A 23,972-nucleotide genomic window follows, 5' to 3' on the forward strand; every position below is an offset into this window, starting at 1 on the left:
AAAGAATTCAGATAAATAAACCTGTCTCAGGAAGTGAGCTATCACCTTCCCATAACATGAACTAGGTGGTAGACAGGGAGGAATCTAGAGAAGCCTGTTTGTTGGGCTCCCCTCTGTGTTCTTCTGTTTCTGTGTGGACAAACAAACACTTGTTTTCCAAACATTTGCTCCTTGTCACCTACTTGTGAATTGCCTTCCTTTCCTTTGAAGTCCTTGACTTTCCCCACCCCCAACATCTTCCTTTGTCTTTAGCTGAGGACCGTATTTAAGGAGAGGGCCTTGGCCATTTTAGTGAGTTTCTCAGATTTCCTGGATTTCTCCCATGTATACATGGTATTAACTTTTGTTTGTTTTTCTCCTGTTAATCTGTCTCATGTCAATTTAATTTTTAGACCAGCCAGAAGAATCTAGAAGGGTAGAGGAAAATTTCTTCTTCCTCTAAAGTACTTAAACAAACCTAGATGGTATAGCCTACTACAAACCTAGGCTATATGGTACTAATCTTAGGGGACCACCGTCATATATCTGGTCTGTCATTGACCGAAATGTCATTATGCAGTGCATGACTGTACAATTTCTTGGTTTGAAGTTTGCATTTTCAGAAAGCCATACAGGTGATTCTGGTGCTCGGCCACATCTGAGAACCATGCCGTAGGGGTTTACTTCAAAGCTGATGTATGCCAAATCTAGACTACACCTAGGAAGTTTGTGATCAACCCAAGCTTCTGAACTATCTGTCCTCCAAAGGTTTGAGGGATCAGTTTCTCATTATACTCTGCATTTCCTTTTCATATACTTTCCTGGACGATTAGGAATATGTGAGTGGGGAGGAATTTATGACTAAGCCATTCAGTAAACCACTTCCAGAGCCACCCAGAGGATAGCCTAGAAATACATTCACTCCAAGGTTATCTCTGAACCCCAGTAAATCAATATAATCTCATTTCTTCATTGCCTGAGGAAAAAAACCCAACAACTTGTATCTGATATAAAGCTGTCGGATTCATGGAGCAGACCCACGTCTTGGAAGGGCTAACAGCTGCTCGTGGTGATTCCTGAGTCCTGCAGCTTTCCTCCGACGTGACTATAAGTCAAAGAGCTCCTTCAGGAGTACCAAAGGGCTTGGGGATTGGTCAGAAATAAGGCAGTTGAAGGTAATTGGTAGGGAATGATTTTGACCTCTATTTTCACAGGAAAAGTAAAAGTGACTTGTTCAAGAAAATCTTCTTCCACAAGACACAAAACTTTTAAAACTCCTGTTCACAAGAACAATAAAAGAAGCACCATGCATGGAATTCTTGGAAAAAACAGACTGGGGGAAAATATTTGCAACATAAATAAAAGATGAAGGATGGCTATCCATAATATGTTGAGTTCCTATTTATTAATAGGAAAAAGTAATAACCCTGTGGGAACGTAGAGAAAGTTGAACAAGTAACTCGCAGAAGAGGTAACAAATGATCAAGAAATTGAATGTGCCAAGCTTATTTCTGCCTACTTGTTTTTCACTTGTGGTTTCCTGTGCCTGAAACCCCAGTGCCTGCAGATATCCACATGGCTCGTCCTCTCACTTCCTTCAGGTCTCTATTTTAATGTCTTCTCATCAGAGATACCTTACATACCCACCCTATATAAAACATCACACCATTAAGTTACTCTCTATCCTCCATTCTTTACTTTGTTTTGTTTCAGAGAATTTATAAACACCCGACATGTGTTTGTTTGTGTATTGTCTTCTTCCCTGGAGTAGAATGTAAGTTCCATGAGAATGGGGACCCTATCTGTTTTACTTACCATGCTATCCCCATATAATAAGTTAGCCTAATAAGAGCACCCAGAAAAGGCCTTGCATGTTCAAAGTACTCCACAAAGAATTGTTGACTTAACAAGTAAAACTTATCTAACTAGTAATCAAGGAAAGTAATATTAAAATGACAGTGTGATATATTTTCCCTCCCATATTGGCAATTTTTTTTTAATTAATTAATTAACTTATTTAGTGTGTTTGTGTGTGTGTGAGGAAGATCAGCCCCGAGCTAACACCCATGCCAATCCTCCTGTTTTTGCTGAGGAAGACTGGCCCTGGGCTAACATCCATGCCCATCTTCCTCCACTTTATCTGGGACACCGCCACACCATGGCCTGACAAGCGGTGTGCCTGTGCGCACCCAGGATCCGAACCCGGGCCGCCAGCAGCGGACTGCTGGCACTTAACCACTATGCCATGGGGCTGGCCCGGCAATTTTTTAAGATTAGTAATATCTAGGGTTGGTAAGGATATGGTGAACTAGGTTCTACCAGATACTGCCAAATTGCCCTCCAAAAAATGACACCAATTATAAACCCTTTAATTGAATATATCAAGTTTAAAATCCACATACCTTTCAATACAGCAATAAAGCATGCACAGATGTTTTTATGTAGCAATAATTGCAACAGCAAAAACTTAGAGGCAAACTGAATGTGTACCAATGGGAAAATAGTTAAACTGCTGGACCGGCCCCGTGGCTTAGCGGTTAAGTGCGCGCTTCACTACTGGCGGCCTGGGTTGGGATCCCAGGCGTGCACCGAGGCACTGCTTCTCCGGCCATGCTGAGGCCGCATCCCACATACAGCAACTAGAAGGATGTGCAACTACGACATACAACTATCTACTGGGGCTTTGGGGAAAAAAAAGGAGGAGGATTGGCAATAGATGTTAGCTCAGAGCCAGTCTTCCTCAGCAAAAAGAGGAGGATTAGCATGGATGTTAGCTCAGGGCTGATCTTCCTCACAAAAAAACAAAAAAACTATTATATCTGTATGATGATATGTCATGAAGCTATTAAAATAATAAGGTAAATCTATATTAGTAATAAAAAGTTCTCTGAAAGATATATGTGAAATAACAAACACAGAAAATGATTCTGTTTCTGAAGAAATTATATGTTTCTACATAATATATGCATGAATTCCACAAGAAAAATCCAAGAATGATACACATGAAACCATTTACAGCAATTCCCTCTGGGAAGAGAAGGATTTAGGCAGGGGTTGAGTGTGGAGTGGGGCTTGTACTTGAAATTGTTTACTTTATATACTTTCCTATTTTTAATACAATTAGGATGTATGCATTGCATTACTTATCTGAGACATAAGATAAAAGAGAAATTGGATCAAACAAGTTAATATAAAATCTTGAGCTAACAAGGAACGCCTTCTGCAGTTTTTATTACCACACCTTCAGGATGTGGGACAGAAAATGGGACTGCCAGTTCTGCTGCATCAAAGAAGGGTTACAAGATACAGTCACTTACTAATAACTAAGGGAAATTGCCTCTTTTCACTTTGATATTTTGTGAGACCTTCGTGGCCATTCACAGGGACTTGCTGGGTCACTATGCTCTTCTCTTGCCTCTGAACTGCCCTGATCTTTGGTCGCTTAAGCATCTCTGTGAGTCAGATTTTAATGATGGAGGAATTTATTTCTTGCCAGAGAAAAGATTCTCCAAGATAATTCTAGTCATATGACAGTAGTATTAGTAGATTTTGGGGAATAGTCTGGGAAAACAATCTCTTCTGAAAGTGTCCTAGTTAGATAGTGTCTGAAGAAAAATCAGGATAAATATGTATTTACTGTTTATTACATACCCAGCAGAGTCTCAGGGTACTTACTTTTAGAAGACATGGTTTTCACAAGTTGGCCAGATTGTGAACTCTATAGTAGTGTGACCAACCTTCCCCATTTGCCTGGGACCTAGGAGTATTGTGGGACTTCTAGTGCAAAACCAAGAAAATTCCCAGCAAATTGGGACAAGTTGGTTACCCTAGAGGGAGAGGAGCAAGACTCATTGATCCAACAATTAATTCAATAAGTATTTAATAAATGCCTAGTATATGCTGTGCAGTGTGCTAGACACTAGGGATTACTGCAGTGAATAAAACATACACCCACACAGTTCCTGCCCTTGTAGAGTTTGAAGTCTTTATTTGAAAGAATAAAAAAGTAATGTTGATTATGCCACACCATTTTTCCCATTACTATATGTGGTTTGGTTAAGTGCTATTGGCACTAAGGGAGAGAGATCTACAGTATCCGGGGAAGATTTCTGTGGAAGAGAAAGGACTTGAGCAGATTCTCAAAGAGATAGCTGAGTTTCCATTTGCTCAGCTCCTTGCCTATAGTGGGTTCTCAACAGATGTTTGTTGAATTAAACTGACATGATTTTGGAGCAAACTTTTCATTCATGGATTGGAACCAAAGAGGAGAAAGCCATATGGATTGGAGTCTGGCTTCTGTTTTGGGCAGATGCTCGAATGTTGCTGTAGTTAAATGCCCTGAAGTCTTGTCCTCTGACTCTCCAGTTCAAGAAATAGAATTTTATTTGTTCATTTACTTAGAGATATTGCGCTCTGGGGAACTGATGCAAAATAATTTACATTTGAGTATGTAGCTGTTAGGTAGATTGAATATTTATGTACAATAATCATGGCTGCCTCTTGCTACAATGAAAGCAGCTGTGTAAACTGATTAACAACCAAAAAGATGTGGGAGAACAGAGAATACCAAGTTGGAGCACTTAGTAGATATTTTCCATCAAGCTGTGGGAGTCTGGTGATTCACTTTTTGTTCTGTGTGCCAAAACTGCCAAGCAGACAGAATGTTGATGTCACTGGTCAGGATCAGTATTGGGATGTAATGGAAGAAGCACAGTGTTGAGACTTGGGGGCCAGCCAGGCTTTGCCATCCACTGGCTGTGTGACTTGAGAGGATTTCCTTAACTGCTCTGGCTATAGTCGCCTCGTTTCTAAAATGAGGCGGTTGAACAAGGCCATTAATAAGGACAATTTTACAATGTAGTCTGGTTTTTACCCTTTTTTTATTCTGAACGCCTGCTCATCATCACTTTGTCATTAAAATTCCATGCCTTTTCAAATTTAATAGACTTCATGACATGCTACAGCATGATTTATGCTAACTATACTTTGTGATGGTGACTGCTGAGTGACACATATGGAAGTACTTTAATCTTATCAGTAACATGACTTCCTTTACACTATACGCAGTGAAGAAGGGAAAGAGAAAGAGCCAACATGACAATACTTGATCCTAAAAGACAGTCCTTAAGAAGCTATCTAAAGCGTATCTCAGAATAATCCATAGATGGGCAAGAAGGGTAAAGAATTATCCACAATATTTTTCATTGGTTAAAGGTTTGTTCTACAGGGCATCGACACCTCTGCTTTTCTGGGTTATGCGTGTGTAAACATTATGTGGGATCCCACTGCATCCTGCCCCAGGGAAGAGGTGAGAGGTACATTTACCTGCACCAGCATGAGACAAGGTGCTTTCAGGGTACCTTAAGACTCCATAAAGACCTGGTCACTATGATAGCAGCTAGACCAAAGGACAGGAGAAGACTAAAGAATTGAAGTGGTACATAAGAGGTAGCTGATTCATCTTTCTTTTCTGGGAGCTAGATAGGGGGTGTTCATTTTAATCTTTAAAGGGAAGCTCTTCCCAGTATTATGAGATGGAATGAGGCTATCCAATCTATCTGTTAGACTCATATACAAAATCCCACCCTGGAATTAGAGAAATCTGGGTTTGACCTAAGATGCACTAGTTACTAGTTTTTTTTTTTTTTGTTTTCTTTTTACCAAGGACAAGTCACTTAGATCTATAAAACTGTCATGGAAAGGTGGATGAGAAATCTTTGGATTTGTGTACCTAGCTCCCTCCCCCTGACAAACTACTATTAGTGGCTATAAGTTCCTCATTGTGGAAAAAAATGGATGGATGTGTGCCAGTATTCAGAATATGTAAGTATTACATTTGAAATCATGTAGCTTACTAAGCTGACTTGCATGATGTGTTCTCCTGGTTTGTCTAGTAGATCAGCCAAAGGGGACAGGCCTAAAATCTGTCCTGATTGATGTGTCCCTTGTGAGTGTTAAGGGCTCCGACCACAAGGTTATGATAAATTATCCTGAGGGAGATAAAAGCCTGACTCCAGGGAGTGGTCAGTATGATGTTGCTGTGAGTAGAGACTTCTCGTCCTTGCACTGAAGCTCCCTAACTACTCCCTGTCTCTTGCTTGCGCGTCCATTGCACAGAGGAGCTAACTGGCCTGGTGCCATTCAGTCTTGGGCTGATGCTTCCTTTGGCAGGAACAGACTTCACTACCAATCTGGTACTTATCTCTTCTACTAATGCTTTGTGTTTACACTGTGATGAATTGAATGTTGTATTTGTTGACTAATCCAAAGCCAGGGAAGATTTTGGCTTCTTTTACCTGCATCTTTTACCTGGCTAAAATGAAGCAGGTGTTGCGATGGAAGCCAACAACAGCCCCTTTCCTTAAAGCTTGCACTGGTCCTAACTCTTGAAACTAGTATCTAAGTTTCAAGGTAGGAAGCATCAACTGATACAATAATGCTTGCGGATCAGAAATCACAAATAATCCTACACTGTTGGCACTGGTGAGGATTCAGATGTTTATGGTGACTGGGAGTGTAGCCTAACAGAGGTCTATTTGTAAAAGGAGCTTCCTGGGAAAGAACTCAGCCCAAGGAAGGCAGGAGCAGGCACGAAGTATTTGATCTAATATAAAAGCTTTAGGAGTGTTGCAAAGCAGAGTGAACTATCTCTTGCACAGTGCCGCAACCCTGGGTCTAGATCCTTACTGGACAAAGAAATCAAATTAAAAATGCAAAGAGCTGCTTCACTAAAACTCTGTTGGAGGGGAATGAAATAAGTCTATATGTATTTTATAGACTAGAGCACAAACCGTCATATAACATTAGCAACCAGAGGATTCCAGTGATCAGAAGGAGTGTGTTGCAGGAAGCATCAGAGGCATGGAAGTGTCAGAGGTGCTTAGTAGATCATTCATAGAAAAGGACTAGATTATTTTTAGGTACTTATGAGATATCCCAAGGACTTCAAGAAATTGAGGTCTTGTGTTGATGAGTGGAAGCAACAGCCATGAGATTTGGCTTAGAGTCTAGGAAAAATGGAAAACTGATTCTAAGTTCAAGAACACACAACAGGTGAAAGTTCCCTGACACATATTAAGTCATGCAAACTCCTTTCCTTTCCTCTCTCCTTCCCCCTATTGCCCATGCCAAGATGATAATACAGACATGGGGCCAAGGCTATGGCCAACTTTGCTATTGCAGCTACCTGATGGTTTGATAGCTGTATTTTTAATGTTATTTGAAAGGACTAAGTGGTCAAATGTGTTTCCAAATCTCTCTCTTACTCCCTGTCACAGAACCTAGAGATCTGTCTTACAAGGCTTGATATGTCCATCAGTCTATTTTACTAGTCCTATGTAAAATAACGATTTAAAAATCACAACTCAAGTTCTAACTTCTCAAAAAAACTTCATCTGACCTCACTCAGTAACTATCCTATAAGCACCCTTAGGCTGTTCAAATGGGCTTAAGTTCAACTACGTATAATGGAGCACACAAAATAATAGGTGTTTGAGTAAGATACAAGTTACTTTTCTCTCATGTAGAAGAAGCCCCAAGATAGACAGCCCCAGGCTGATAGGGTATCTCTGTAGTCATCAGGAACCCATGCTCTTTCTATCTATCTGCTTCTCTAGTCCTTTTGTGTGGCTTTTATTTTCACTACCTCATGGTCAAAGATGGCTATTGGAGCTCCAGTCATCATATCTTCATTCTAGTCAGGAAGCTGGAAGAAGGGATGAAGAACAAACAAATCCAAATTGTTTATCCTCCTTTTCAGAATCCTTCTAGAAGTCCTGCTGCAAAACTTCTGCTTATATTTCTGTAGTCAAAAATGGTACCACACAGCCTTTTAAGGCTGGTTTGGAAATGTCATGTTTTAGCTGGAGACATTGCTGCCTTAAACACAATCAAAGTTCTATTTGTAAGAAAAAGGGGAGAATGGGTTTTAGTGGATCGTTAGTGGTCTCAGCCACACCAGGATCCCCTCCCAAAACAGTAATTATTTATAACTGTGGATTACATGTTTTTCTGCCCTTTCTCCTCCATTGAAATTGTTAATTCTTTGTGGGAAGGATTTCTCTCTAATCCTAACCACAAACCTCCAGGACATGTGTTTGATTTGTATCCCAGATCATCATTCTCCTGGGAGCCAAAAAGGAAGGATTGAGCAAGTTGTGTTGATCGGAGCTTTTAATACACTTTATGGGTCACCATGTGAGAGGGCTATGTGTGTCCTCAGGGGACAACTAATTTTCAGGTAGAACAGAACTTTCTACGTAGTATACCTTGGCATACTAGTGTGCCATAAATGGATTTGAAATTTGCATGCTGGGGAAACACAATTTGGGCTATTTTAATTAAAAGCATGCTCAAGTTACCTCATAAAAATAGGAAGTTACTGTAAAGATTGCCATAGGCTGGAATAGGCTGAGGACTTCAAATCCAGGAGCAACTTTCCTTTCTCTCTTGTGGGCTATGCAGGCTCGCTATTTTGAAGCCCCACCTTCTCTCCACACATTAATTCTATTTTTCTCCCTCTCTACCATTCCAGTTTCCTCATGATTTCTGTTACCTCATTACTTTAGTAGGTACCTGACTATCATGGCCGTTCCCTTCTCTTTCTATGTCATGACCTTTCATCTTTAGCTCCTACTGGCCCCTTCTTTTGATATTTCTGATATTCATGGGACTCTTGGCTCGTTTTGCACCAGACCACATCACTTCCTTTAAGTCAGGTACCAAACCTTGGTTCAGTTGGTTATGGAGGGGGACATTTGGTTCAAGAACTATAAAACCTAGCCTCTTGGGCCTATCACTTTAGCCATCCATGGGCTGAGGAGTTCTCAGAGTTACCTTAGGTCAAGCCAGTAGGTTAGACCAAATGTTAAAAATAAATAATTTTTCTAATACATATGGGACACTCTAAACTTCAGGTGGACAGGTATTGTCAAGGAATACTAAATAGGTCCAAAATCAGTACAGAATTTTCTTGATGGGGGATTGCTTTTCTAAAATTGAAGCTTCCATTTAGAAATAACATGTGTTGTGCTCAAAGTCAGTTGAAGTATAAACACACCACGCATTACAGTCTTCTTTAGCACCCTGCTTTGGAATTAGCAAATATTTGTTTTAACAAAATCTCTCTCCCCATTTGTTATTAATTACTGTATATTAGTTTTCTGCAATACATGAAACTTTTTAAAATTATTCCAAGTATTGAATAATTGACATAAAGTTTAACGTGTTGGTTGTTACACAACAATTTTGATCTTTCAAGGCAATTTCTAGATCTCATGATCCATGTTTTATTCACACATCTAACTCTAATAGCTTATGTGACAATGAAAAATTTTTTTGGTACACATCTTTCATATTTGTGAAATGATCATGCTCAAATATCCTTGGAAAGGCTATCTACATTCAATGTATCTTTAATATATTTATTCTGTGTTCCTTTTACATTCTGCCATTCATCTAGTAATACTTATTGAAGGTGTTTGGTGAGCAATCACTGGACTGTACATTTGCAATTTATATCATTGTAAGTGATTACTGGGAATTCTAAAATCTGAGCTGCCTTGGTATTGCACTCATGGCTTTCTGATTAGATGCCATGAAAGGAAAATGTTTCTGCAAAGTCAAATCCCACTCTCTACACAATTACTTTCTGATTTAATGTGCAAAATGTACTTACTGAAATAATAATTTAGAAGGTACCATTTTGTAAAATTAAATTTTCTTTATTTAACCTCTGAAAACCCCAATTTCCTCATCTGTAAAATACCTTGTCCAAAATACCACAGCTAAAGCTACTGGAGCAGAGGTTTGAATCCCAATTTGTATGACTCCAGAGTCTAGATTGTCAACCACTATCAATACTGTGTGCTTGAGTATGTATTATTAAGTAGATTTTAGGGTATGAAAATAAAGGAGGTGTTAATTTATATTCAAGATTAGGAATATCATTTTGATTATTTACTGTTCCTGGGCAGGGACAGCTTTAGAACAATCTTCTAAGGGCTAGAGTTAGGAGAAAAACTAGTTTGGTGCATTTCTTTTACCGAATTCTTATACCACTATATTCAGCTGTTTTGACACATGCTATTGTAGCAGTTTTTGTAATCTAATCTTTTCTTCATCTCTTGGATAAGTAAGAATGAATTTTCAGAGCAACCACACAATTATCGATGACTAGTGAACCGCATGAAAACTCACACACTCTCGGAATCAGATTTAGGATGATGCAACACACTGTACATGATGTTTAAACTGTGATAAATCCTTAATCTCGTTATTATTTAATTACATAGACTAGTCCATTTATCTTTCAGTTGGAGGCACTGAAAGCAGGCAGGTTGGGGGTGAATGGCCAAAAATGAGATATTCTTAGACTTTTGTCCATTTAATAATTTTTAAATAATTTTCAGGTAAGTGGTTAGGCTTATAAGGCCTCCAGTTTATATTTTCAACATTATTAGAATCATTAACTGAGTTCTAAATTTTACCACCATTTTAACCATTTACAAAGAGAACTTATTACACATTGTCTATACAGTTAAAACTATTTCCTTCCTTTATGGTGCAACCCACCAAGCTGTTTCATCTGTCTTAAGAGAACACCTTCCTTCCTTCGACCCTCTGCCATATCCAAATGTCAAAGACCTATTCTTCACTCATTTAATAAACATTTATTTATTAATAATGAGAGACTACTTTATGTGAGGCATCATGTTACATACTGGGAAAAGAAAGTCAATTAAAGGAAAAAATATGGCTTTTATCTTCAAAAGGCTTACTGTCTAAGCAGGGGCACTTGGTCTGGAGTCCCAGGGGATTCATTAGTGAATCCTTGGATGGATAGCTGCATGCCACTTGAAATTGTGGGCAAAATTTGTGTGACTCTACATTTTTCTAGAAAGTAGGTCCAAAGTGTTTATTAGAATCTCAAAAATGTGAGTGTAAATGACTCTCCCAAAAGGTTGAAAAAAATTGGTCTAGTGAGAGAGGAAGGCATGTAAATGAAAAATAATTTTGATAAAAGTGTGCATTTTTTCTATGGAAGCAGAGAAAGGTCATATAAATGAAATTGTGGGCAGTGAAGGAATAGATTATAACTGAGCTGATTTTTGGAGACTAAATAATTACATGAAAGGACAGAAGAAAATCCTAGGCAAAATTGTGCTGGTAGGCACAAGGGCATTGAAAAGCACAATGCTTTTGGGTCCCTGAAAGTAATTTGGTATATCTGGGGGACGGGGGGAGCAGTTGAAAAATAGGACATGAAGGCTTGAATATTAAGCCTAGAGACATAGGCAGGAGCTTTATGTGAAAGGATACCCAGAGTTAGAAATTCTTCTGTTACTTCACACAGTATCAGGACAAATACTGGGTAAAGACAGTTGGGTTTGAAATTTAGAAGTCTTATCGTGTAGTAAGAGGACAGATGAAGACAAACTGGATACAAAAGGAAGACTACTGCCAGGCAAAAGATAATGAGGCCTGACTTGAAGCTATTACTGATGTCATAAAGAGGATGAAACCAAAGGATATACTGATGAAGTAGAATCCGTAGGCCTTGCTGACTTTCTGAACAGAGGAATGAATGAGATGAGATTAGGATATCCCAATACCTCAGTGGACTGCAGTGCCACTCATGGGGTTGGGATTTCGGGAGGAGAAGCACATTTGAGAGAAACCAAATATGGTTTTGAACACGTTGAGTTTAGATGTCAATGAGATAACCAAGTGGAGATGTACTGTAGATGGTTAGACATACAGGTTTGGAACTCAGGCAACAGCTAGAACAGGGCATGTAAATTTGGAGACATCAGCATATGGTGGAAGTTTGAAGAATGTTGTCACCATGGGGAGTACATGGCATGATAAGAGAGCAACAGCTCATAGGAACACTGGTAGGAAACATTATATGGTTAAGAAGAGGAGGAGGAGATTGAGGAGAGAGAGAGAGAGAGGGAAAACTAAGAGGTAAACTAAGGGAAGAAGGACAGAATGGCTGAAAGTGTCAAATGCTTCAGAATGGTAAAGTAGGATTAAGGCTGGTAAGTATTCCACTGGACTGGCATCCTGACAGATGTGTACTGAGATTTTCTCCCTTGATTCGTAAATGAGTAGGAGGCACATCTCTAATGTCTTCTTCTACAAGGATCCATTCTAGATTTTCCTCCCTGGAATTGATCTCTTTCAGCCCTAACTCTCATGTCATGTTATTTAAACCATTATATTCCACTCTACCTTTTCTGGTATATAATGTGTATTTCATTTCCTCCACTAGAATGTAAATTTCAAGATGACAGAAACCATATGTTATTCATCATTGTATCAAAGACAGGACCCTATATAGTTCTGGGCATAAAATAGATTCTTAATATTTGCAGAATTGAATTAAATTATAGTTGTTATGAATATATCCCATCTCTTCTACTAGAATAATGCTGATGGAATAGTCTGCTTGAGAAATGATATTTTTGGCACTTTGCTTCCACAAATCAATTTTCCCATGACTCATTTCTTATTGAAATTATATGGCTGGGTGTTTTGGTAGCACTCAACCAATGATTCCAAATTCTTGTTTTGCAACATGGTACAACTATCTCAGGTAGTGTCATTACTTTTTCAAAAAGATCTTAACATAAAATTCACTCTAAATTTAGAAAGCGCACACATTTCCATTTCGCTTTTGAGAGGAGAGAGGCACAGGTGTTTTGAAATCTAAAAAATTACACTACAGAATTTCAAAACTCTGAAAGGTTTGTGTAGCACAGTTTTAGGTGTTCCTGTCTGCTAGAGGAAAGGACAAATTTGTAATTTATGAATGGATCTTGAGATCATAATCTCATTTGTAGGGACTTTGCTTTCCTCTCAGTCTTCTCTACAAAATAAGCACAGTCTGGGTGATTCTTGCTTACATGTAAAAATGAATTTAATGTATGTCAGCAGCTTCTTTATGTTAATGGGGGATTTGGAGTCTCCGCAAGTTTGTGGTATTGATCACAGTAAAATAAGCAAACAAACACAACTCCAAAAAAGCAGAACTTATGGTTTCTTTTCATTTAGAGAATTTCTACAAGACCAATTTTGAGGGGCCAGCCCTGTGACATAGCGGTTAAGTGCACGTGCTCCACTGCTGGCGGCCCGAGTTCAGATCCCGGGCACGCACTGATGCACTGCTTGTCAGGCCATGCTGTGGCGGTGTCCCACATAAAGTGGAGGAAGATGGGCACGGATGTTAGCTCAGGGCCAGTCTTCCTCAGCAAAAAGAGGAGGATTGGCATGGATGTTAGCTCAGGGCTGATCTTCCTCACAAAAAAAAAAAAAGAGAGAGACCAATTTTGAAATTTTGTTTTATTTATATTGAGTACCTAGAACATTCCTATAGAATATTTAATAGAAGAACAAAGATTTTAACAATGTTCAATCATTTTTATACTTCAGTCCTTCAAGGTGTACATAGTTACCCAGGAGGCAGTATGCTCTAGATGAAATAGAACGGGCCGTGAAGTCTGAGCTTCAGTCCTGACTCCAGCCCTCACAGGCCTTGTGAGCCTTCGCTTGTTCAACAGAGGAGACCCAGGCCTGTGAGTGGGAAAACATCAGAATCCCGGAGTTTGAATCTAACTCAGCTCTCTGTCTGACCCAGGGCAGATTGCTTAACTTCTCTAAGCTTCAGTTTTCTGTGAAATGGAAAAAATTGTGATGCTACCTACTATATGAGATTGTTGTGAAGATTAAATGGGACAATTATGTAAAGTAATTTACACAATGCCTGGCTTATAATAATGTCTCTGTAAGTTACATACTTAAGCATCTCAAAAATTAATTTTTTTCCCCTGTAAGATGGAGATGGTAATAATACTGCCTCACAGAGTAGCTATGAGGATTAAATGAGGTTCTCTGTGTTAGGTACCTTTCTATTCTCCAGACATACAATGTTTCCTCTTCCCTCTTTATAATAGTCATTGGTTCATTCCACAAATATCTATTGAGAGCCTATCATGTGTTTGTTACTATCTGGATCTCATAAGTGGAATAAGAGAGACAATAAATGCTGGTGGAACAATCTCTGTTTCTAGAGGTGGAAAGCCAGGATTATCATTTTTGCCTCACTAATCTTTAGCTTTGTGAATTTGGTTAAGTCATTTAACTTTTTTGGTAATCAGTTTCCTTATCTCCTCAACTGGGTTAGTAACAACCACCCTGCTTGACATCAGGGGTATGGATAGGACCAAGATAATGCATGTAAATGTTCGATGTAAAGTGCCAAGTGTTATTATTGATAACAATTTGCTACTATTCCCCAGGATGAAGGGAGAGAAGAGAGGAAATTCCTTGGTGCACTAAGAATTCTCTTCTAAGAAGGATCAGATGAGATATGGCCTGGCAGCAGACTCTTATTCAGACTTTCACCCATAGCTTTTAGAGTTAAGTTACTTGCAAAGTCCTAAAAGTCAAAATCATCTAAACTCCAAAGGGGATAATTCCATGGAATTTAAAGGTTGAACTTGTCTATGTTAATGTGGCATGGGAAAACAAGTTTGTTTGTTTGTTGTAACCAGTAGTTTCTGCAATAATTCTTATACTGTTGATGAACAACTTAAATAAGTTATCAGTCCATGCAGGACTAAACTTTGGATGCCCTGGCCAAGTCTTGATATCTCAGAAGCAGATTTAATGCCACTCAATCTGCAAGGATTTGCTTATATAATTGCTCCACACAGAATCAATCTGTGCTTGCCTGGCTTGCAGAGAATTCTCCAGACTAGCAATATGCTGCTTCCTGCTCCCTTGTTGGCACCCTGTTTTCTTCAGTGTCTTGAAAGCTGTATTTGAAGGCTTAGGGGGCCTCAGAATGGTTCAAATTTACAACAAACATTACTGGCTGCTGCTGTCACATTCTCCTCTGTTCCTATGTTTACAATCCAGAAACCTCAAACCTTAAATCCAAGAAACTGTGTAAGGCAGTCAACAGTAGAAGCGCAAAGTGTCAAGGAGCCCTGGCTTTTAAACAGGCATGGTACCAACCGTGAAGTGAAGAATTTTCTTCCCAACATTTTTTATACTTTCTCCCATGGGGAGAAAGAATTTAGTTTTCTGATACCAAGTCTTTTTCATGTAGTTTGCTCTAGATGGAATTGTCAAAGTTAACGTCTTTATAAAAAACACCCATGTACAAATTTAAGCAAAATGTACTAATTTCAGAAGTATTTTTCAAAATCTGGAAATATCAGGTAAATATTTATAATTAGTAAATTAACCTTTTTCTGAATTAGAGACATTTTCCTACATTTTCCCCAGGATAAACAGTGATCATACTAATTGGCAGAACATCACAGCCCATATATTTCTGAAAATCAAAAGTGTCATAATGCTGCAACAGGGCCTTATGTGTTGATAAAGCAGGCAGGTCCTTGGTGGTATGACTTGATCAGAAACATGTCATCTACCTCAACGCTTAGACTGCCTGAAGTCACTCCTTTGGGAAGCTGGTGGAGAAATGTGAGCCACTATTAGACTATTAGCAAGTAGATCCTGACTCTGATAGAAGAGATCCTAGAGTGAATAAGTTTTAATGAGGGGAGAAAAAGAAAAAAAATTGATTCAGAGTACTGTGGAATTCACTAGAGTTTCTCAGAATTAACATGGCAGTATTAGAAATGTGAGATGGGAAGAGGAAAAAACCAAACCATGCTTCCTTCTTTCATTAATTCAACAAATATTTGAGTATAAACGTGTTAGGCTCTAGCTATACGTAGTTTTCACCCTCAAAAAGCTTACAGTAGAGGGAAATATAAAGGGGTAAATTTAATATCCTGTAAGGCATGCTACAATAGGAGTAGTATAGGAATATATAGAAGCACAAGAGGAGGGGCATCTAACCTCATCAGTTTCCTGGAGAAAACTATGGCATTTCTGTTATCCAGGCAGAGAGACAAGTAGTAGAGGCAGAGGAAACAGCGTGTTCTCCCTGTCAGCTCAAGGCTGCATTTTAGAAGAGCTGCCATGAGTTCAACACAGTTGCAGCAGAATATTGGGAAAAGACATGACTAGAAGTGAGACTGCTAAACTTGGACTCAATCTCTCAAGGGCTCTTCCAGCTTTGTTAGGAATTGAACTTTATCCTAAGGATAATGGGAACAATGCATTTTCCATAATCCTATGAGAAGAGGCAGTAAAATAGAGTTTAGGATTGTGGACTTTGTGCCTCAGTTTCCTTATCTGTAAAATAGAATGATAATAATAAAACCTCTCTTATAATGTTTTTGAAAGAATTGCACAACATAAACTACATGAAGCACTTAGAACAGTGTCTGCAACATAGTAGGCACTCAATAAGTGTTAGCTATTAGAATTATGACATGTTTTAATCTAGGGAATGGCATAATTAGACTTCTGTTGTGACATGATCACTCTGACCTCAGAAGGGGAAAGGGTCTTAAAGTTTATTCAACAGTGTCATGATTTTCAGTGTGAACACTTGGATGTGTGTGTTGGTTGTGGATAAGCAGTGAGATGGTGTTCAGAGTAAATACTTTCTTGTCGTGAAAGTAGTGTTTTCTAATTTTAAAACTAAAGAGAACCTTATATGATCATTTGGCTTTAACATTTTCATTTAACAGGCAAATAAACTGAGGCTTAGAGAGGTCAAATGACTTACTCAAAGTCCCACAGCTAGTGGGTGGCAGCTTTGGTAATAAACATCAAGTGTTTTGGATCTCAGTCCATAGCTTTTTTGGTTCTCCTTCTGTGTCCTTAAAAGACCATAAGAGGAGTGGATCAGCAATGACTAAAGTTTGTTCCTTAGGCCCTTTTCTCTGTGGCAAGTCTCCTTCAAGCTACCAGGAAACACTGTGCCCTGCATTTAAATAACCTCCCCAGGCACTATCCCCATGTTATTGAAAGATTTTTGTTGATTTTGTTTTCTATCTTACATTTCAGAAGATGAAAGGAGCTCTCAGTTGAGAATATTCTATTTTCCAATTTCTGCCCAAATCCCTTAAGCAAAATGAAAAACAAGCTACTCTCTTGAATTCGAGTGGTTGTTAGGAATGGAGACAACCTGGGAAATGTTTGTTTCACAGACAGCGTCCCATATTATAACCTTTTAAGAACTGCTTCAAGAGCAGTATTTTTCACTGTGGAAAATGGGGAGCAATTTTGATGCTACTTCCAGTCAAGGAAATGAGAGCAAGGAAAGCTTTCAGGGCCTCTGGTTCCACCTCTCTCCACTGATGGGTTGTTCAGCAGAACTTCACAAATGGCCTTGTGCATCTCTATGTTGGGTGGTGGAATCAGGGGATTGGTGCCAGCATGTTTGTTCTGTGCCTTTGAGCAAATAATTTGATCTCCTTTTTGACCCATCTATGAAATGAGAAAGAATGAGTGATTTATAAACATAGATTTCTAGCGTGACACTATACAAAGCATGCAACAGACTTTTAACTCAGACAATTGAACTCAAAATAGTACTTGTTATATTACTTTTTAAAATACATTTTAAAAAATGATTGGTTGAAAAGAGTGTGATTTTTTGATATAGGGTTCTTAGGGTTAACATGTAAATATTTAATGCAATATTTATTATGTTGGTCTGTTCACATCTATCTCTTGCCACTACCAGGATATCATGTCGGTAAGAGGCGCTAATAAAAATATTGCCTGTAAGAATAATGAATATCAACTACATCCCCCTCTCCAGAATCAAGCAGACTGATAAGCAGGGTTGGAATAATGCCAAGGGCAACAGACATTTGCCTTATAAACTTACCTACTCAATCTTTACTTACTTCCTCAATTTGTGGGAAAAGGTACAAATAGGGCCTGAGGAGTATAAAGATATTATTGAACTAATACTTTCAGTATTCATTATACATATAATTATTAAGCACTTCTTGTTTATAAATGTATGTACCATCAGAAGATTTTCTTAATAACTTGCTGGGTACAGCACAGTGGAAATAGTAGAATGCTGATGGATGTTAGTGGATAGCATCCATTGCCTAGAATAGAGCATACACTCTGAAAGTCTGTTGTTGTGCTACACACTTGGTCATTTTGAGGAGGAACAGTTCATTCATTTAAGAAAGATTCTGGGAAGATTCTAGAATTATAAGAGCTAATAACTGCATTTGACCAACTTTTATTTTCTCAGGGAAAACAATCCTCTCCCACATGTTCTCCACTATGACTTAAATTGAAAAAATTTTTAGTGTTTAAATGTGACTGAAGAACCTCAGACTTACTATTCTCATCTTATTGCATTGGGTTGTCTTCTAGCCTCATCTTTATAACTATAGGCTCTGTGACTTTAGGCAAGTCATTTAATATTTCTTACTTTCCAAGGTCTGCTATGTGGGGCACAGGGAGGCTGGTGGATAGATCATAGTAGAGTTTGGAGAGCATTTAGAAGGTTTTAAGCTTAGAAATGACATTATTTGGCTTACTTTTTAAAAGGCTCATCCTGCCTGCTATGTTTGGAGGCTATTGCAAAAATTCAAGTGAAGGATGATAGGAGTTCAGACTAGGGTGGTGGCTGGAAACATGGTGAGAAGTGGTCAGATTCTGGATATATTTTAGAGTCAACTAGGTTTCCTTGTTAGATTGTCTGTGGGACATGAGCCAAAAGAGGAGCCAAAGATTCTTCCAAAGTTTATGGCCTCAGCAACTAAAATTATGCAGTCATAGCAGCTGAGATGGAAAGGTTGCAGGTGAAGAAAAGTAGGTGTGTCTATATGTGGGTGTGTGGGGGTTGATTTGCAGCTCAGCTCTGATATATTAGATTTTACATTTCTACTTATTTTTTTTCATATTTTGGTTGGCAGTCTTAGCCAAATGATCTCAAGTCTGTTAAACAGGCAAAGAAGTAATGAAAAGTGTGTAGACATTAGAGTTAGACAGATCGGGACCCCAATGCCAGCTCCTCCACTTATAGGCTGTTGGAACTTGGGCAAGACACCTTAATCTAGTGAATTTCAGCTTTAGTATCTGTAAAATGAACACAGTGATCTCTACAAAATATCTATTTTCATGAGGATAAAAAGAAATACCATAAGTGAAACAACTGGCACATAGTGTATAATTAATAAATGTTTATTATTATTATTAACAGTAGAAAATGTTGTTCCATGCATAATTGGTGAATCATGACTTTCCAGATGCTACTCTGAACTCTGCTCTCAATATGCCCCCTACATTTTAAACCCCGGAGCAGTGTTTCCTGTGCCTTCCTACCTTCCTGCCTTAATTGGTACAGTATGCTGTTCCTCCTCTTTCTATCCATAGAGTTACCTGTGTCCTGTTCTAATCTACCCTTTTTCCTCAAGGGAAACCAGGCCTCAAAGTCCAGATGCACAGATTTTCATTACTGTCAGCTATTTAATCCAATACATTAATATTGACTTGTACTTAATAGAGAGAAGGCTGGAAGAATAGGGTGAAGCCGTATTCCTAATGTCCTTCTTTAAGGAAGGATGATAGTAAAGGTGGGACATTCACACCCTGAGAGTGAGCTGTGAAGCTAGAGTCATAAAGACCCAGCCTTTTTGGCTTGAAAGATCAGAGGACAACATTGAGAAAAATAACCAGGGTCAGCGAGAGTGAACTTTGGGAGGTCCACATGAGTGGATGTCTCTAATCTTTTTGTTTTACTAAGAGTTCACCTATTTGAGGATCCTGGCCTTATGCAAAAGTCTCAGCTCCAATACCCCTACTTAAGGAAGGACTAAATCAAGTCTGTAGTCAAAACCTGTATGATAAACTCACATTCCCTTACTGCTGGGGCTTGCATCAGCATCAGATTTCCAGTTTTTTTCTTTGATTTTGGTACCTATGAATTTTCCATTCTCTCTGGAGAGCTCAGTCAAGAATGTACAGTATACACACACACACAAACACACACTTACATAAAATTCAGCCTCTTTAGGTGCTTCTAGGGAGGATTACTGCATTATTAATTTGCCTTTTGCGTGGAACATCAAAAGAGAAGAGTTTCTCTTCAATCAAACATTAACATGGATTTGCCACTCACTTGTTTTTCCTCCTTTACTATGTAAGACTGTCTATTGCGACAAGCCAAGGAAATTGTGTATTCAACTTTCATAGTATGCTACATGTTGAAGCCACAAAGGGACATCCATGAGACACGTACAAGAAGTCTTTACCTACCAAAACAGAAAAAAACAAAATGGAATTGACTGGAAAATAATCAATTCAATTCTATGAAAATAATTAACAAAAACATCAACTGTTTTTTCCATTTTAGGTTTGCAAAAGTTTCCATTTTACTTTGCCAAGTAAAAACAGAATTAAAAAGGTTTTGAATAGCAGAGATATGACCATAAATTTAGTTTTTGCAATAGTATATTTTTATTTACTTTTTTTCAAATTTCAAGTATTGCTGGCATTTCTTAGAGATATTGTGGCATGATAAAAATGTTCACTAAAGTTGTTTAAATCAGAAAAATAAATAATCAAGCAAAACAATTGTTGAATAATATAATTGCATACTCAGTTGATATGGTAAAAGGAGAGAGAATATTAAGATAGATATTAGAAAAAAATCGACGAAACTAAGAGCTGGTTTTTTGAAAAGATAAACAAAATTGACAAACCTTTAGCTGGACTCTCCAATAAACAAAGAGAGAGGACTCAAATAAATAAAATCAGAAATGAAAGAGGAGACATTACAACTGATACCATAGAAACGCAAAGGATTATAAGAGACTATTATGAATAATGATAAGCGAACACATTGGATAACCTAGAAGATACAGGTAAATTCCTAGAAATATACAACCTACTAAGACTGAATCACGAAGAAATAGAAAATCTGAGCAGACTAATAACAAGGTGATTGAATCAGTTATTAAAAACATCCCGGCAAAGAAAAGTCCAGAACCAGAATATTTGGTGAATTCTACCAAACATTTAAAGAAGAATTAATACCAATCCTTCTCAAACACTCCTGAAAAAATGAAGAGGAGAGAACACTTCCGAACTCATTTTACAAGGCCAGCATTACCCTGATAACAAAGCCAGATAAAGACATTACAAGAAGAAAAACTATAGGCCAATACCTCTGATGAATATAGATGCAAAAAATTCTCAACAAAATATTAGCAAACTGAATTCAGCAGCACATTAAAAGGATCATAAAATATTATCTAGTGGGATTTATTCCTGGGATGCAAAGACTGTTTAACATATGCAAACTAATCAATGTCATACATCATGTTAACAAAATGAAGGATAAAAATCATGTGATCACATCAATGGATACAGAAAAAGCTTTTGACAAAATACAACATATTTTATGCTAAAGGTTCAACAGATTAGGTACAGAAGGAACATACCTCAACATAATAAAGGCCATATATGACAAGCCCATAGCTATCATTAGACTCAACAGTGAAGGATTGAAAGCCTTTCCTCTAAGATCAGGAACAAGACAAGGGTGCCTATTCACACCACTTTTATTTAATATAGTACTGGAAGTCCTAGCCAGAGCAATCAATTATGATTTTTCTAATTATCGTCTTGTAATTGATTTCTAGTTTTATAATCATTGTGGTTGGAAAAGTTGCTTGATATGATTTCAGTCTTCTTAAATTTATTAAGATTTGTTTATGGCCTAACATGATGTATCTTGGAGAATATTCCATGTGTGCTTGAGAAGAATGTGTTTTCTGTTGCTTTGGATGAGATGTTCTGTATATGTCCGTTAAGTGTGTCTGATCTTCATGTCATTTATGGCCAATGTTTCCTTATTGCTTTTCTGTCTGGATGACCTGTCCATTGGTGAAAGTGGGGTATTAAAGTCTTCCACTATTATTGTATTGCTGTCTATTTTCCCTTTAGGTCTGTTAATCTTTGCTTTATATATTTAGGTGGTCCTATATTGGGTGCATTAATATTTACAAATACTATATCCTATTGTTGGTTCCCCCCTTTATCACTATATTATGACCTTCTTTGTCTCTTATTGCAAGTCTTTGTCTTAAAATCAATTTTTGATGATATAAGTATAGCTACCACAGCTTTCCTTTGGTTTCCATTTGCATGGAATGTATTTTTCAATCCCTTCATTTCAGTCTGTGTGTGTCCTTACATCTGAAGTGAGTCTCTTATAGGAAGCATATAAATGTTTCTTTTCTTTTCGTTCAGCTATTCTATGTCTTTTGATTGAAGAATTTAGTCCATTTACATCAAAGAAGTAATTATTTGTAGACATGTACTTATTGCCATTTTGTTGTTTTCTGGCTGTTTTGTAGTTCTTTGTTCCTTTCTTCTTCTCTTGCTCTCTTCCTTTGTAATTTGATGATTTTCTATAGTTATATGCTTAGATTTCTTTCCCTTGTGTATCTACTATAGGCTTTTGCTTTGTGGTTACCATAAGCCTTACATGAAATAACTTACATTTATAACAGTCTATCTTAGGTTTATAACATTAGAAATTTAGATGCATTCTAAAGCTATATACTTTTACTCTCCCCCCACTCCCGCCATGCTTTATGTCTTTTTTTTTCTTTTTGCTGAGGAAGATTTGCCCTGAGCTAACATCTGTGGCCAGTCTCCCACTATTTTGTATGTGAGTTGCTGCCATAGCATGGCTGATGAGTGGTATGGGTCCATGCATGGGAACTGAAAGCTGGCTGCTGAAGTGGAGTATGTCAAACTTAACCACTATGCCACTGGGCCAGCCCACCATTTTTTATGTTTTTGATGTCACAATTTACATCTTTTTATCTTGTGTATTCATTAAAAAATTATTGTAGTTATGGTTATTTTTACTACTTGTGTCTTTTAACCTTCATGCTAGCTTTATAAGTGATTAATCTACCACCTTTCCAACACTAGATTATTCTGAGTTTTTTTATATATTTATATTACCAGTGAGATTTACACTTTCATATGTTTTCCTGTTACTAATTAGTGCCCTTTAATTTCAGCTTACAGAAGTCCCTTTAACATTTCTTGTAAGGCTGGTCCACTAGTTATGGAAAAATCTCTATCTCTCCTTCAATTCTGAAGGACAGTTTTTCCAAGTAGAATATTTTTGGTTAGCAGTTTTTTTCTTTCAGCCATTGGAGTATATCCTGCCACTCCCTTCTGGCCTGCAAAGTTTCTGCTGAAAAATCTGCTTACAGTCTGATGGGAGTTTCTTTGCACATATCAAGTTGTTTTTCTCCTGCTGCTTTTAAGATTCTCTTTTTGTCTTTAACTTTTGACACTTTAATTATAATGCATCTTGATGTGGGTCTCTGAGTTCATTTTATTTGGAACTCTTTGGGTTTCCTAGATCTGGATGTTGTTTCCTTCCCCAGGTTAGAGAAGTTTTCGGCCATTATTTCTTCAAATAGGTTTTCTCTCTCTCTTCTCCTTCTGTGACCCCTATAATGCTAATGTTGGTCTGCTTGATGTTGTCCCATAAGGGGACACATCAAGCTATCCTCACTCTTTTTCAATTTTTATTCTTTTGTCTTTTTGTTGCTCTGATTGGATGATTTCCGCTGCCCTGTCTTCAAGTTCACTGATCTTTTCTTCGGTTTCATCTAGTCCACCGTTGAACCCCTTTATTGTGTTTTTCAGTTCAGTTACTATATTAATCAGCTCTGTGATTTTTATTTTGTACTTTACTATAATTTCTATCTCTTTATTGAAATTCTCACTTTGTTCATCCATTCTTCTCCTGAGCTCGATGAACATCTTTATGACCATAATTTAGAACTCTTTATCAGGAGAATCACTTATCTTTGCTTCACAAAGATCCTTTTCTGAGGTTTCATCTTGTTATTTCATTTGGAACATGTTCTTTTGTTTCTTCATTTTCCTTTCCTCTCCATGTTAGTTTTTATGCATTAGATAAAACGGCGACTTCTCCCAGTCTAGAAGGAGTGGCCTCATGTAGGACATGAAACTTATCATCCAACCCTGTCCTCGCTCTTGGTTGTCTTTCAAACACTTGTGATCATCCAAGCAGTCTACTTTATTCTTAGTGA

This window comes from Ceratotherium simum, chromosome 7 (genome assembly GCF_057802395.1).
Source record: "Ceratotherium simum simum isolate JZ-2026a chromosome 7, ASM5780239v1, whole genome shotgun sequence".
Lineage (NCBI taxonomy): Eukaryota > Metazoa > Chordata > Mammalia > Perissodactyla > Rhinocerotidae > Ceratotherium > Ceratotherium simum.